This window comes from Chenopodium album, chromosome 5 (genome assembly GCF_948465745.1).
Source record: "Chenopodium album chromosome 5, dcCheAlbu1.1, whole genome shotgun sequence".
Classification (NCBI taxonomy): Eukaryota; Viridiplantae; Streptophyta; class Magnoliopsida; order Caryophyllales; family Amaranthaceae; genus Chenopodium; species Chenopodium album.
In genome coordinates, this window is record NC_137838.1 from 23,115,001 (window position 1) to 23,129,227 (window position 14,227).

The 14,227-nt window shown below is 36.2% G+C and overlaps 1 non-coding gene across 1 annotated transcript in view; it reads right to left on the reverse strand.

Annotated features, from left to right (window-relative positions):
• The window catches only part of LOC145633610 (18S ribosomal RNA), a 1,480-nt gene extending 376 nt beyond the window's left edge, over nt 1-1,104 (reverse strand). The window contains exon 1 of the ribosomal RNA XR_014112918.1: nt 1-1,104. This exon is cut by the window's left edge and continues 376 nt beyond it. This is a non-coding gene — a ribosomal RNA (18S ribosomal RNA).
• Between the last annotated feature and the right edge of the window lie 13,123 nt (nt 1,105-14,227).

Here is a 14,227-nt window from a genome sequence, read left to right on the forward strand (position 1 = left end):
GGCATTCTGTTCAGGGTTCCAAACTCAACGTTGTCAACTAAACACGAGGGTTGCGCTCGTTGCGGGACTTAACCCAACACCTTACGGCACGAGCTGACGACAGCCATGCATCACATGTGTCCGCGTTCCCTAAGGCACCCCTCTCTTTCAAGAGGATTCGTGGCATGTAAAGCCCTGGTAAGGTTCTTCGCTTTGCATCGAATTAAACCACATGCTCCACCGCTTGTGCGGGCCCCTATCAATTCCTTTGAGTTTCATTCTTGCGAACGTACTCCCCAGGCGGGATACTTAACGCGTCAGCTACAAAACTGCACGGGTCGATACACACAGCGCCTAGTATCCATCGTTTACGGCTAGGACTACTAGGGTATCTAATCCCATTTGCTCCCCTAGCTTTCGTCTCTCATAGTCATTGTCGGCCCAGTAGAGTGCTTTTGCCGTTGGTGTTCTTTTCGATCTCTACGCATTTCACCGCTCCACCGAAAATTCCCTCTGCCCCTACCATACTCCAGCTTGGTAGTTTCCACCGCCTATCCAGGGTTGAGCCGTAGGATTTGACGGCGGACTTAAAAGGCCAGCTACAGACGCTTTACGCCCAATCATTTTGGATAACGCTTGCATCCTCTGTCTTACTGCTGCTGCTGGCACAGAGTTAGCCGATGCTCATTCCCCGGATACCGTCATTGCTTCTTCTCCGGGAAAAGAAGTTCATGACCCGTGGGCCTTCTACCTCCACGCGACATTGCTTTGTCAGGCTTTCGCCCATTGCGGAAAATTCCCAACTGCTGCCTCCAGTAGGAGTCTGGGCCGTGTCTCAGTCCCAGTGTTGCTGATCATCCTCTCGGACCAGCTACTGATCATCGCCTTGGTAAGCTATTGCCTCACCAACTAGCTAATCAGACGCGAGCCCCTCCTCGGGCGAATTCCTCCTTTTGCTTCTCATCCTACGGGGTATTAGCAGCTGTTTCCAGCTATTGTTCCCCTCCCAAGGGCAGGTTCTTATGCGTTACTCACCCGTCCGCTACTGGAAACACCACTTCCCGTCCGACTAGCATGTGTTAAGCATACCGCCAGCGTTCATCCTGAGCCAGGATCGAACTCTTTATGAGATTCATAGTTGCATTACATATAGTTTCCTTGTTCGTAGACAAAGCGGATTCGGAATTGTCTTTCATTCCAAGAGCTAACTTGTATCCATGCGCTTCATATTTGCCTGGAGTTCGCTCCCAGATATATAGCCATCCTAACCCCCTCACGTCAATCCCACGAGCCTCTTATTCATTCTCATTCAATCACGGCGGGGGGAGCAAGTCAAAGAAGAAAAACTCACATTGGGTTTAGGGATAATCAGGTTCGAACTAATTACTTCCACCACATCAAGGTGACACTCTACCGCTGAGTTATATCCCTTCCCTGCCCCCATTGAGAAATAGAACTGACTAATCCTAAGGCAAAGGGCCGTGAAACTCAACGCCACTATTCTACTATTCTTTTCTTGAACAACTTGGAGCCGGGACTTCTTTTCGCACTATTACGGATACGAAAATAATGGGGAAATTTGGATTCAATTGTCAACTGCTCCTATCGGAAATCGCATTGACTACGGATTTGAGCCATAACACATGCTTTCATAAAAGCATACGATTTTCCCGATCTAAATCAAGCAGGTTTTACATGAACAAGATTTGGTTCGGCATGTTCTATTTGATATAGGTAGGAGAAGAACCCGACTCGGAAAAAAAAAAGAAAGGAAGCAAAATCAAGTCAAGATGATACGGATCAACCCCTTCTTCTTGCGCCAAATATCTTACCCTTTCCAAAGGAACTGAAGTTCCATCTCTTTTCCATTTCCATTTAAGAGTTCTTATGTGTTTCTGCCCCCCCCCCCTCGAAAAATGGACAAATTCCTTTTCTTAGGAACACATACCGCATTCGTCACTCCAAAAAGGATAATGGTAACCCCACCATTAACCACTTCATGTATGAATTTCATAGTAATAGTATTACATGTCCTACCGAGACAGAATTTTTAACTTGCTATCCTCTTGCCTAGCAGACAAAGATTTACCTCCGTGGAAAGGATGAATCATTCGTATCAACATGAGAGTTTAACTACATTGCATTGCAAGAATCCGTGTTGTATATTTGAAAGAGGTTGGCCTCCTTGCTTCTCTCATCGTACAATCCTCTTCTCGACGAGCCCCCCTTCTCCTCAGTCCAAGAGACAAAATGTAGGGCATGTGCCAAGAGTTCATCACGGTAGAAGGGACTCACTGAGCCGGGATCACTAACAAATAATAATCTAATAGAAAATACTAATATAATAGAAAAGAACTATCTTTTCTGTATACTTTCCCCGGTTCTCTTGCTACCGTGGGCTTTACGCAATCATTCGGATCATATAGATATCCCTTCAACACAACATAGGTCGTCAAAAGGATCTCGGAGACCCACCAAAGCACGAAAGCCAGGATCTTTCAGAAAATGGATTCCTATTCAAAGAGTGCACAACCGCATGGATAAGCTCACACTAACCCGTCAATTTGGGATGATACAATTCGGGATTTTCCTTGGGAGGTATCGGAAAGGAATTGGAATGTAAAATATATATTCATGTAGAAGAAAAGGTTCTCTATTTATTCAAGCGCTATACTTATGGGATAGGGATAAAGGAAGAGGAAAAACCGAGGATTTTACATAGTAATTTTGATCGAAAAATAAAAATCAATTGGATTTTTTTTGTACCCTTCGCTCAATGAGAAAGTGGGTCAGAAAGTGGCTTTCAAATTAAGTTTCGAATTTGTGGATGCTGCCAAAGGGAGTGGCGATGCCATACGCAAAAAGAGCTTTTGCACATTTTTGTTAATCCATAAACAGAACAGTATCTATATAGACACCTAGATCCATGGATCCATACATCTCGATCAGAAAAGAATCAATAAAAAAAGAAATAATCAGAATTAATCGATATATTTCTTTCTTTTCTCGAAACAAATGAAAGATAAATCATGGATCAACTAAGCCCTCTCGGGAACTCGTTTAAGAATAAGAACGAGGAATCTCATGTAAATACCATGCTATTCATGGAGATTTCGTAAATATTCCATTTCAAAAATAGAAACAGTTGGTATTTTTTTAGAGATTGGATGCAGTTACTAATTCATGATCTGGCATGTACAGAATGAAAACTTCATTCTCGATTCTATGAGAATTTTTATGAAAGCCTTTCATTTGCTTCTCATCGATGGAAGTTTGATTTTTCGAGAATGTATCCTAATTTTTTGCCTAATTCTTCTTCTGATGATCGATTCAACCTCTGATAAAAAAGATATACCTTGGTTATATTTCATCTCTTCAACAAGTTTAGTAATGAGCATAACAGCCATGTTGTTCCGATGGAGAGAATAACCTATGATTAGCTTTTCAGGAAACTTTCAAACGAACAATTTCAACAAAATCTTTCAAATTCTTATTTTACTATGTTCAACCCTATGTATTCTTCTATCCGTAGAGTACATTGAATGTACAGAAATGGCTCTAATAGAGTTTCTCTTATTTGTATTAACAGCTACTCTAGGAGGGATGTTTTTATGCGGTGCTAACGATTTAATAACTATCTCTGTAGCTCCATATTGTTTCAGTTTATGCTCCTACCTATTATCTGTATATACCAAGAAAGATTTACGGTCTAATGAGGCTACTACAAAATATTTACTCATGGGTGGGGCAAGCTCTTCTATTCTGGTTCACGGGTTCTCTTGGCTATATGGTTCATCCGGTGGAGAGATCGAGCTTCAAGATATAGTGAATAGTCTTATCAATACACAAATATATAACTCCCTGGGAATTTCAATTGTGCTTATATTCATCACTGTAGGAATTGGGCTCAAGATTTCCCCAGCCCCATCAATAGACTCCTAACATATACAAAGGAGTGCGGTTCGTTCGAAAAATTTCTACCTCTCTATCTATCTCTGAGATGTTTGGATTTTTCAAAACTCCATGGACATGCAGAAGAGAAATGTTATTCCCACTTGGACCAAGACATGACTTTTACTTGTTCAAATAACAAGTAAGGTGAAGCAGGGTCAGGAGCAACGAATCTATTTTCTTTATGATATCTATTTGGCAAGTTTGTTATTACGGGTAGTTCCTACAAAGGATCGGACTAATGACGTATACTTGAATTCTCGACATAGAGGCTACATAGTGGGTTCTCTTCCTTCCGAGACTATGAGTGCAATAGGAACATCCGTCAACAAAAGGATCACCCTAAGATGATCATTTCATGGCTATTGAGAACGAATCAAATCAGATGGTTCTATTTTTCAATCTTTCTGACATACTCCTACGGAACGAAGACCAAAAAGATTGAAAAAATAAGTCATTCGCAACCACTGATGAAGGATTCCTCGAAAAGTTAAGGATTAGTAATCTTTTTTAGAAATCGAACAGATTCGGTCTTATACATACGCGAGGAAGTAATCAATAAAGAAAGGAGAACTCATCTTCTTTCTTTTATCACTTAGGAGTCGTGTGAGATGAAAGTCTCATGCACGGCTTTGAATGAGAGAAAGAAGTGAGGAATCCTCTTTTCGACTCTGACTCTCCCACTCATGTCATTGCTTTTCTTTCTGTTACTTCGAAAGTAGCTGCTTCAGCTTCAGCCACTCGAATTTTCGATATTCCTTTTTATTTCTCATCAAACGAATGGCATCTTCTTTTGGAAATCCTAGATATTCTTAGCATGATATTGGGAAATCTCATTGCTATTACTCAAACAAGCATGAAACGTATGCTTGCATATTCTTCCATAGGTTAAATCGGATGTGTAATTTTTGGAATAATTGTTGGAGACTCAAATGATGGATATGCAAGCATGATAACTTATATGTTTTTCTATATCTCTATGAATCTAGGAACTTTTGCTTGCATTGTATTATTTGGTCTATGAACCGAATTGATAAAATTCGAGATTATGCAGGATTATACACGAAAGATCCTTTTTTGGCTCTCTCTTTAGCCCTATGCTTCTTATCCCTGGGGGTCTTCCTCCACTAGCATGTGGATGGCAGGCAGACCTATATTCCTTGGTTTTAATAGGACTCCTTACGAGTGTTCTTTCTATTTACTATTATCTAAAAATAATCAAGTTATTAATGACTGGAAGAAACCAAGAAATAACCCCTCATGTGTGAAATTATCGAAGATCCCGTTTAATATCAAAGAATTCCATCGAATTGAGTATGATTGTATGTGTGATAGCATCTACTATACCAGGAATATCAATGAACCCGATTATTACAATTCCTCATGATACCCTTTTTTAGCTTCTAGAGTCTATTTCTTAGTTCAAGATCCCTCTTACTAACTGCAATCAAAGAATTAGTAGATCTGTTCCGCCCAAAATGAGAATGGGCTAGTGTTATGAACTTATAATCTAGAATCTGATGATTGAGTCAATTCCATGATTATAAGTTCATTCCATACTGGACCAGAAAAGGGTTATATACATGCTCATTATGAGAAGGGTCCTTTCGAGCGTATCTAAATAGATACTATGTTTCCATATGGATCCCCGTGTCGTTCCATTCCATCTAGGATTAGGAATAGGCGAAATCGGACCTGCTTTTTCCATCTCTCGTTATTTTGGACCCTATTGATCTCTTTAAGCTTCTATTGAATAGAAAAATAGGTTTGATTGTCCATCTTTTTTATATATATAAGATAAGGTATCCTCCGGATAATTCAAATCGAAGCAATTGGATGTCCGACCCGGGCCTATATGACTAATCAATAGAAGTACTCCACCTTTGTTATATATTCCATACATCCCACTAGATAGATATCATATTCATGGAATACGAATGACTTTCATGATGCTTTAGTGGTGAAATGGTAGCCATGCGAGACTCAAAATCTCGTGCTAAAGAGCGTGGAGGTTCGAGTCCTCTTCAAGGCATAATATTGAGAATGCTCATTGAATGAGAAATTCTAAGATCTCGGGTATATCAATATTAATTCGATCCGGGATCTTAGAATTGGAATAAGTTCGGCAGCGGATCACGAAATCTTGGTGATGTTCTCTTTCTAATGAAAGGGGTCCGCTTTGAAATCGTCAGCCCTGCACCCCCCCCCCCCCCGAGTATATGCTTCAACAAGAATCGCACAAGAGGAGATTGATACAATAGAAACCTCTGGTAAAATTCCTGCCCGTAACGTAACTCCTCAGATAAATTACATAGCCTGTTTTAGGGATTAGCGACTTACCCATTCAGTGACTTTGGCACTGTACGTTCCAAAAATGGGCACTATCAGGTCAGATGAATTCAATAATAGACACCTGTTGGCATTCCAGCCTTCTTTCTACTTTCACGACCTATCCGAAAGAGAATCCATTCTTGGTCGTGAATATCTGAATGAATAGGACGAACCACCCCGTGGATATCTTTTATTCGGAACAAAATAATGAAAATTAGGCTCGGTCAACTTAACTTGTTCGCTGTTCAAGAATTCTTGTTTAGGCAGTTCGTACCATCCATACATAGTGTTTTAATCTAAGATTTCAATTCTTCCATGTTTCACCAGTAGCATATTGTTCCATGGAGCTAAGGTCCGAAATATGGAAAACAAGTGTTTCCACGACTCTACCACCCAATCAATTTTGTTCCACATTATCCCCCTTTCATGGCCACATATCTTTCCGACTAAGGAATGGAAAATCTTTCTCCTCTTGCATGAATCTAATTTGCATTTCATCCGGGAAAAGCCATCTTTTTCTTAACAATGTCTTTGTCACTTGATCCAATAGTGTTCCGTTAGATAGGAATAGATTTGATAAATACTGATAACTCTCGGATAGAGTATTAGAACGGAAAGATCCATTTGATAATGAACTACTGGTTCTAAGCCATCTCTGGCGATTAATAAACAATTTAAAGTGCTTTTCTTGTGTATTCTTGATAAACCAGCGTTGAATTATAGATATAGGAGGATTCATTTGGGAAGTAAGAAATCCCTTTGATATCTCTTCATCTGCAAAGAATTCTCGATGTGAAAACACAGAGACAAAGGACTGATCTTGGAATAGGAAAAAGAGTGGATTCGCAGGTGTAGACACCTAAAATTGTCTCCCTAAAACCAAACCCGATGATGAACAACCTTTCACCGCCATTAATGGTCGGGTTGAGTATTTAATATTGGAGTGCTTAAATCCATATTTCCATTTCATAAACCAACCCAACTTCTAGCCCATTTCCCCAAACCATAACTTATTTTCCTCTTATCGTGCCTTTAAACCCAAAATAATTCATTTCATGTCCTTTAAAATAATTCATTTCGTGTCCTTTTTATAAAAACGTTTAATCCAGTTTATTTTGGTCCATAATCTGGGTCCAATGATTGAATAGTTGGGTAAATCTTTAGAAGAGATTTCCAACGATATATTATAAGCCAAAATCCGAGTTATAACGAATAAGTTATGGCCAAAATATTAAATTGAGCCCAAACCTAACATAAGCCCACCTTACCTACGACCCAATGGTCATGTGGAGGGTCCAAATGATTTAATCCAATTCCTAAACCAATTATAGTTAATTAGAAACTTATATAAGTTTCTAAAAGATCCTAATAATCCTTTTTGAAAAGATAAGATTAAAGAGTTTGAAATTGAATAAAACTCCTTTTTTTGAAAGTCCTAATTTTATTCTAATTGAAAGACATTCAAAGATAGAAAGATATTATTTTCGTACCTCATATTTTTTTATCCAAATATTATATGGTTGGATAGCCCTTGAAATTATCTTTCCAATGATCAATAACAATATACTAAAAGACACACCATCAATGACACGTTTCATTTTGTGGTGTGTCCTTAATATATACTTCCTTGGTTCTGTTAATATTGCAACAAGGAGGAAATTACGCATCCCAAAACACATTTTATATGCTAAAGATCTATAATTGTGTAAGAGTAAAAATTATAAAAAGTTGATATTATGAAAGTATTATATGAGATGAATCCAACAAGATCACACTTGACTATATTTTTCTTAACGTATAACTCATATTATATAGTCAAACAAGAGTGATGAATAGTGCAAAAAATCCATTGTTGCAATATTAATAGAACGGAGGAAGTATTGTTTTATAAAAAAAATACAAAAATTGATAAAAAAATATTCTCAAAATATTTACTTCCAAAATTTAGGAAAAAAATCGTATAATAATATATTTATAAACTTAAAAATCTAACTATATCTTTGTATAAATAAATTCCTATTTTTAATGTATAATGATTATTTATATATAGTTAAAAAAATCATGAATATATATTTTCAGCTTAACATGGTTGGTGAATGAAAAATTATCATATTTGGAAAAAAAAATGCCATCAAGGTTCAAAATAGAAGATTGCAATATAATAAGAATTCAAAAAATATAAAATATATATATATATATATATATATATATATATATATATATATATATATATATATATATATATATATATATATATATATATATATATATATATATATATATATATATATATATATATATATATATATATATATATATATATATATATATATATATATATATATATATATATATATATATATTTTTTAAGTAGGTTGATTTGAGATTTTTAAAAAATTAAATTGATACTCCGTGACAAAGGTTGAAAAACCGTGCATAGCGCGGGATCTAACCTAGTATATTATAATATCAATTCCGAGCTATAACGGAAAAGATATGAATAAAATATCAAACTCTATCCAAAACTGACATTGTCTCACTATTTCGGCCATATATGTTATTCTATAAAATATTTTAATCTGATTCTAATTGAGTTAGAAAGTAGACTTCAAGAGCTTTCTAACGATATCTTATTCATCTTATTCCGATTTCTGGAACAAAAGATATGATAAAAACAAAAACCGCGAAACTGTAGTCTATCGAGTTTTATTCCGATTTAATTCGGATTTTATCTTAATTCTTCGACCCATATTTTTTTTCTATAAATAGAGGTCATATCACCCCTTTTCCAATCATCAACAAGATTGATCATCAATTAATTCTCTATTTTCTCTCCTCTATGCTCTAGCCTAAACACTAGCCTACCCTTCTTCTTTCAAAATTTCCTTTTCAAGCACTCCAAGGAGTCCATACTTTACTAGTGGTTCTGTCCTTAAGCCAAGGCATGAAAGGTAGAACTAATTGAGGGTTTTTCCAAAAATCAACTCTATTTGATTTAATTTTATGTAATTATTGTTTTATTATTATTATTTCCTTGAAGTTACTAACTCGTTTATTATTTTATAGTTGCAAGCAAACAAAATCAAAGTAAGAATTATGTTCCTTTTATTTCTATTATTTTTCAAAAGATTTTATATTGTTGGATTTATTGTTAAATTACTTCCAATATTAATGATAATTCTATTTTTTTATGATCACCATTTTGCATGTTAAAGGGAATATGTAATTAAAAATCACGCCTAATAAGATAATTTGGACAACCGGTTTAGGTTCCTTTTTAATCTTGTTGTTTAATCAAGTGATCAGAATATTTTAGAATGATGTGTTGCATTAATATTCAACCAATTTAGCACAATAATAGTTTGGAGCAAATTGAATTTTTGTTTGTATGCCTTTGAGATTGCAGGAATCACTTTTCAATATAAGAATCGAGTAGAGGCCAATACGGGCGAATGTGACTCCATGACTCACTTTGTACCATCATCCCCGATCGTCCTTTCGTGGTTCTGAACCATATGGAGTTATTAATATCATGGATTATGAATGGGGTGTAACCTTCACGGGTCAATCATTGTTGCCTATCGTTGTCCCTTTATCGTGGTTGTCTTTTATGATCCGTGAACGGTTTACAAGTTCCTTAAAAACTTGATGGCGGCTCCCTACTTTCCTTGTCCCTAATCGTATATGTCAATTTCCACTTCCTATGAGTGCCAAACATATTCACACATGCCTTAACGTAGGCGCACTTTGAGCGACTCCTACAGCAGGATCCCAAATGAATTGGCTTATTCGAAAAAAGCCATGTTCTTTGGAAGATCTATCTCGTGGCTGATACTGCATGGTTCCACTCGGCAAGAACTCCGAATCATTCTCTTGAAACTCATCCTCTTTATCATAAATGCTCCGCTTGCCCTGAAATTAACTGGACCAATAGGGAAATCCCAATTCATTTGTCCGTTCGATAAAATTAAATAAAAAGCCCCAGGGGTTCCATATTCTAGGAGCCCAAACTATGTGATTTAATAAATCCTTTTCTATCTTTTGCGGATTAAGGGATCCTTCCCCTTATTCCCATTCCGATTCGTATTTTTCATAGAGAAATCTATGATCAAGGATAGAACAAGATCCATTTTGCATCATATCTAAGGGATTCCTTAGTTCGGGCCGAAGAAACAATGTCACTCGATCACTCTGACTACAAGCTTTTTCTGTCCGTGAGGATCCCATCAGAGCGCCTTCTATTTCTAATAGGCCATGAACTAGATAAGATTCATTCTCAACGATTCCATAAGAAGTGATCACTTTTTTTTTCATCGGGTCCAGGTAAAGACCAAAGATCTTGAGCTACCGATTCGGCAGAACAACTCAAAAGATAAAGAAGTATCTTTAATTTCTTCATGCTCGCTCCAAGTTCGAAGTCCCATTTGTACAAATAAGAATTCCCTTGGTTACATGATTTCTTCTTCATATAGGTAGATATAGGATCAATAGGGAAATTACTTAGAAGTACATTTTGTGCAACAACCCTTCCTATCTGATAGAAAAGGATCCCATGATCCTGAACCGATCTTACCTGGGATCGCAAATCCCAAGTTTGTCTATGAAGAGCGGATCAAATTGCATTAGTGTCTATATTGGATTTCTTCTGTGTAATACTAATCGATAGGGCATCGTTGATAAATGCTACAAGATCTCGTACATTGGAACCCATGATTAGGGACCCAAATCCATTAGTATGGAACATTTTCTTTTCCAAGTGAAATCCTCTAGTATATGAAAGAGTGAAAAAGTGCTTTCGTTGTTGTGGAATACGAAGCTTTTGTATCTTAATGCATGTATTTAATTGATTCAGAGCGATTAGAGCGGGATCCACTTTTTGAGGAATATGAGTCGAAGAAATAACAAGAATATTTCTAGTAGACCCTCTTTCACAATCCCTAGAGAAATAGTTCAACCGAGGTATAAGTAATTCGACTCATTCACATCCAGATCATGAATGTTTGGAATCCATATTATGCAAGGAGACAATGCTTTTGCTAATTCTAATTAAAGGGTGATAGAAGATTGGTCTATTTCCAGCATCATATCCATAGTTAGCACATTCATCATAGTTAGCAGCTCCAGCTCCGTATCAAGTTCAAGATCGATATCGTTACTAGCGTCAATATCGTCATTAGCATTAATATCGTCACTAGCATCAATATCGTCACTAGCATCAATAAGAGAACCTTTAGGCTTGTTATCCAGGAACTTATTCAGAAAACCGTAATAAAAGGAACATAGGAGTTTGTCGCTAAGTATTTGACCAAATAGGATCGTCCAGTTCCTATGGAACCTATCACTAAAATTCCTCTAGAGGGAAATATGACTAAGCGGAGCGAAAAGGGTTTTCTATGAGATGGGAAATGAAAACTATTAGCCCCACACGAGGTTTTGAATAAGTGATTGTCTAAGAATGAGCAAGGAATACTCGTCTTTATGCTAAACAAGATGTATTGAACTCATAATTCATTAGATACTTTTTATGAATGTCAACTAAGTATCGTAAGTAAATTGCTCCCGGTTGTTCAATCAGTTGATAACCAGAGTCATTCTTTGATAAATGATCACTGTGAGTCAGACTCAATAAAATTTGATCAATCCTTTTTTCTGTCGTTAAAGTGGAGAACTGAACCAAGAATTCTCTTTCTTCATCATCAATTGAATCACTGCTTGCGACCCAAGATTCGATTTTATCATCAATCCAATCACCGTTCACCCTTTTTATTTTTCTTATCAATGAACAAATCTCTTTACTTGTATGACTTAGATGTCTCGTATTTCTCGAAAAAGTGATTCGTTTGATGGGATTTGGTATGATACTTATGAGATCGATGATATCGATGAGATTAATATTCAAATCTTTTTTCTTAGAACATATTGATTTGAACCCATAAGTGGGACCGAGACCACCACCCAATAGCATGTTGTCGCCAGAAGCAGAACCCCGTATTTCTTCTAGGGAATCTCCTAATTGTTCTAAAGCAACCAAAAAGATATTCTTTAACCAGAAGGAATTCGGTTCCTATGTAGGATACCTATCCAGAAGTTTTCGCAACTTAATCATGTATGATGGAATCATCAAAGATTTTACCTTTTCGAACTCTGTCTGTAACTCACTAGAGGCTTGGAAAACAAAGAGAAGATGTGTATGAACGAGATATCCAACAACAAGAAGAAGGAAAAGGATTGAATAGAAGAACTCCTGCACATTTGGCGATGCCAGATGTGTCCATATCAATTGTGACTCATTATTTCGATGAATCATTTCTTCGGGCAGAAGAAGATTATTTAAACACTTACTCGAAATCTCTCTTATCAGATTCCATTGTGGAAGACACAATTTTTTCTGAAGAATTCTCCATGATATACTTGATCCGCGCCTAAAATAATGAAGAATAGATAAAAAAAAATAAAATTGATTGCTACTTAGTATCGGCAATAGGTCTGAAAAAGTATCTAAAAATAGAAAATTTAGATTTTGTACCCTGTCGAATTAAGGAACCATGGTATATATGTTTGGAATAGATTCCATTTTGAGAGAGTTGATAAAGCACTATCTCGTCGAAAGGTTCTATACATCTTCCCTTTCTCAACGCATTTCTTTAGATAAAGACTCCATGTTTTCCTCTTTTTCGATAGTAAATATTTTGCAGAACATGGAGTGTAAATAAAACCTATGTTTGAATTGAAATTTAGATACTGATGCAAGTTCTTATTTTCTGAATCAGATAGATTCATATTGGAAAGAGGTTGACAATAAGTTCTTTCAAAATGGACTATTTTTCCCTCTGTTAGAGGTGTTTCAAAAATTTCTGCGATCAAGTAATTAGTTCTACGCACTAATAGATCGGATCGAATTGGAAAATCGTTTGGTATAAATATGTTATATAACTGTGACTCGATTGGTGAAATAGTATCTCTCTCCAAAAAAGCATTTTTTTTTTTACCGACACACAAAGAAAATATTTTGTTGTGAATGAACAAGATATTGAGGAATTGTCTGTACATAAAATCATAATTATTGATACGGGCCTTTTTCATATAAAAAGGGAATCTTTTGTTACAATAGAAGGAGAAGTGATGTAGATTATTCAAGAATCGAACTTGAATTTCTTTATAAAAAGAAGATATCAATGAACTTCTATGAAATGGTTTTATAGGATTCAGTCAATTGTTTTGATCGTGGGATATCATTAAGAAATAGGAATCCGTGTTATCAAAGGATTTCCCGCGATTATTTCTAGTATGGAATGAGTCAATCATCCACTTTGGTATCTTATTGAACAAAAATGGCGATATTGTTCCTCCATTGATCAAGAATTTCGATTTTTGGAAAGTATCATGATCATCCTATAAGAAGGCTTTCAATTTTTTCAAATGAATGGTTTGAAGACCTATTGATTCTACCAATGGATTGTAGAGATGATCATTCGGGCCTTTCAATTCATAAATGCGGATCTTGGACCTATTAATGGGGATATTCCCAAAACTCACAAAGAAAAAAGGAAATGAGTTAGACAAAAAGAGAATCAACTTTGACAAAAAGAAACGAAGTGACTTAGACAAATCGTTTTTGTCAATAAACTCCGACCAATCAATCGAATATTGATTAATACGTAATCGACGGAACACTACTTGAAAACGGCTCTTCTGCTCAGAAACGAAATGTTCCAAATGTTCTTGGAAATTCTTGCTCCCATTTAACCATTTGTATCTATATGCATCAGGATCCCGATTCACGAATCTCTTGGTTTGAGAAATCAAAATAAGAAGAACGAACCATTTCTTTTGACTCTTTTTCAAATTCAATAAATGTTGGTTGATCGTATATTTCCTTATAGTTCTATGATTCAAAGTATCGTTTCCTGTTTGATCCCTTTGAATTCCATATTCGAAGCTACGATCGGATCTATTCATTGAAAAG